Raw genomic sequence first — 3288 nt, 5'->3', positions numbered from 1 at the left:
GCCTATGAAAGTACAAGAAGCTTACAGGACACCAAACAGACTGGACCACAAAAAGAAGTCCCCTTGCCACACAATAATCAAAACACCTAACTTACAAAATAAAGAGAAAATATTAAGAGCAGCAAAAGAAAAAGGCCAAGTAACAAATAAAGGCAGACCTATCCGAATTACAACTGACTTATCAATGGAAACTTTGAAAGCCAGAATATCCTGGGTAGATGTTCTACAAACACTAAGGGAACATAGATGCCAGCCCAGACTACTGTATCCAGCAAAGCTTTCAATCACTATAGATGGAGAAAACAAGATATTCCATGACAAAACCAGATTTAGACAATACATATCCACAAATCCAGCCCTACAGAAATTACTGGAAGGAAAACTCCAATGCAATGAAGATAACCACGCTCAAAAAACCATAGGCAATAGATAATCCCACTTTACAAAACCGAAAAAAGGTGGTAAAATCCACACACAATAACACCAACAACAACAAATACAAAACAAACAAGAATAAACAATCAATGGTCATTAATATCTCTAAAAGTCAATGGTCTTACCTTGCCTATAAAAAGATACAGGCTAACAGAATGGTAGGAAGACAGAATCCATCCTTTTGCTGCATACAAGAAACACGTCTCAATTTCAAAGACAGATGGTACCTCAGAGTAAAGGGTTGGGAAAAGATTTTCCAATCAAACGGTCCCAAGAAACAGCTGGTGTAGCAATCGTAATATGTAACAAATTAGACTTCAAACTAAAATCAATCAAAAGAGATGATTTCATACTCATCACAGGAAAAGTCCATCAAGATAAAGTCTCGATCCTGAACATCTGTGCCCCAAATACAAAGGCACCCACATTCATAACAGAAACATTACTGAAGCTCAAATCACACATAAAACCTCACACACTTATAGTAGGAGAATTCAACACCCTGCTTTCACCACTAGACAGGACCACCAGACAGAAACTTAACAAAGAGACAAAGCAACTAACAGATGTCATGAACCAATTGTGTTTAACAGATATCTATAGAACATTTCATCCAAACACAAAATAATATACCTTCTTCTCAGTGCCACATGGAACCATCTCTAAAATTGACCACATACTCGGCAATGTACCAAACCTACACAGATACAAAAAAATGGAATAACCCTGTGTATCTTATCAGACAACCATGCTTTAAAGTTAAAATTTAACAACACAAATTGCAGAAACCCTACAATCTCATGGAAATTGAATAATGCACAATTGCACCATTTCTGAGTAAAGGAAGAAAGAAAAAAGAAATTAAAGACTTCTTAGAATCCATGAGAATAAAGACACAACATGCCCAAACCTATGGGACATTTTGAAAGCAAAGCTAAGAGGTACCTTCACAGCACTAGTGCCCATATGAAGAAACTGGAGAATAGTCAGACTAGAGAATTAACAGCACAGCTGAAAGCTCTAGGACAAAAGGAAACAAACTCCCCCCGAGGAGTAAACACCAGGAACTAATCAAATTGAGGACTGAAATCAATAAAGCAGAAACTAACAAAACACTACAGTGACTCAATGAAACAAAGAGTTGGTTCTTCGAGAAAATCAATAAGATAGGCAAATCTTTTTCCAAAATAACCTTGCTCTAGAGAGCATGCTAATTAACAAAAATCACAAATGAAAAGGGGGATATAACAACAGACAGTGAGGAAATCCAGAGAATCATCATGTCATACTTCAAAAACCTGTACTCCACAAAAATCAAAAATCTGAAGGAAATGGACAATTTTCTTGATAGATATCACTTACCACAATTAAATCAAGAAGAAATAAGCAATTTAAACAGACCTATAACCCCTAATGAAATAGAAGCAATCATCAAAAGCCTCCTAACCAAAAAAAGCCCAGGGCCAGATGGTTTCAGTGGAGAATTCTACCAGAAATTCAAAGAAGAGCTAATACCAATACTCCTCAAATTGTTCCACACAATAGCAGCAGAAGGGAAATTGCCAAGTTCTTGTTAAGAGGCTACAATTACCTTTGTACCCAAGCCACACAAAGACACGACGAAAAAAGAGAATTACAGACAAATATCCCTCACGAACATTGACACAAAAATATTCAACAAAATACTGGCAAATCGAAACCAAAAACACATCAGAGAAATCATCCATCAAGATCAAGTTGGCTTTATCCCAGGAATGCAGGGATAGTTCAACATAGGAAAATCCATCAATGTAATCCACCATATAAACAGACGGAGAAAAAAGACACATGATCATCTCACTAGATGCCGAAAAAGCCTTTGACAAAATCCAACACCCCTTCATGATAAAGGTCTTGGAGAAATCAGGGATAACAGGAACATACCTTAACATAATAAAAGCAATATACAGCAAGCCGACAGGCAACATCAAATTAAATGGAGAGAAACTCAATGCAATTCCTCTAAAATTGGGGATAAGACATGGCTATCCACTCTCTCCATACCTCTTCAATATTGTCCTTGAAGTCCTAGCTAGAGCAATAAGACAACAAAAGGAGATCAAGGGAATACAAATCAGAAAGGAAGAAGTCAAACTCTCACTATTTGCAGATGATATGATAGTCTACATAAGTGACCCTAAAAACTGCCAGGGAACTCCTACAGCTAACAAACACCTTCAGCAAAGTAGGAGGATACCAGATTAACTCAAAAAATCAGTAGCCCTATTATACGGATGACAAATGCAGAAAAGAAATCAAAGAAACATCACCCTTCACAATATCCATAAGCAACATAAAATATCTTGGGGTAGTACTAATCAAAGAAGTGAAAGACTTGTATCTTAAGAATTGTGTGTCTTTAAAGAAAGAACTTAAAGCAGATACCAGAAAATGGAAAGATCTCCCATGCTCTTGGATAGGTAGGATCAACATAGTAAAAATGGCAATCTTGCCAAAAGCAATCTACAGATTCAATGCCATCCCCATCAAAATCCTAACACCATTCTTCACAGACCTTGAAAGAACAATTCTCAACTTTACATGAAAAACAAAAGACCCAGGATAGCCAAAACAACCCTGTACAATAAAGGAACTTCCAGATGCATCACCATCCCCGACTTCAAGCTCTATTATAGAGCTATAGTCCTGAAAACAGCTTGGTATTGGCACAAAAATAGACAGGTAGACCAATAGAATAGAGTTGAAAACTCTGATATTAATCAACACACCTACGAATACCTGATTTTTGACAAAAAAATCCAAATTTGTACGATGGGACAAAGAGAACATCTTCAACAAATGGTGCTGGCATAA

This window comes from Cricetulus griseus, chromosome 9 (assembly GCF_003668045.3).
Source record: "Cricetulus griseus strain 17A/GY chromosome 9, alternate assembly CriGri-PICRH-1.0, whole genome shotgun sequence".
Classification (NCBI taxonomy): Eukaryota; Metazoa; Chordata; class Mammalia; order Rodentia; family Cricetidae; genus Cricetulus; species Cricetulus griseus.
The sequence above is the reverse complement of the archived record's forward strand: the minus strand, read 5'-3'. Positions refer to the sequence as shown.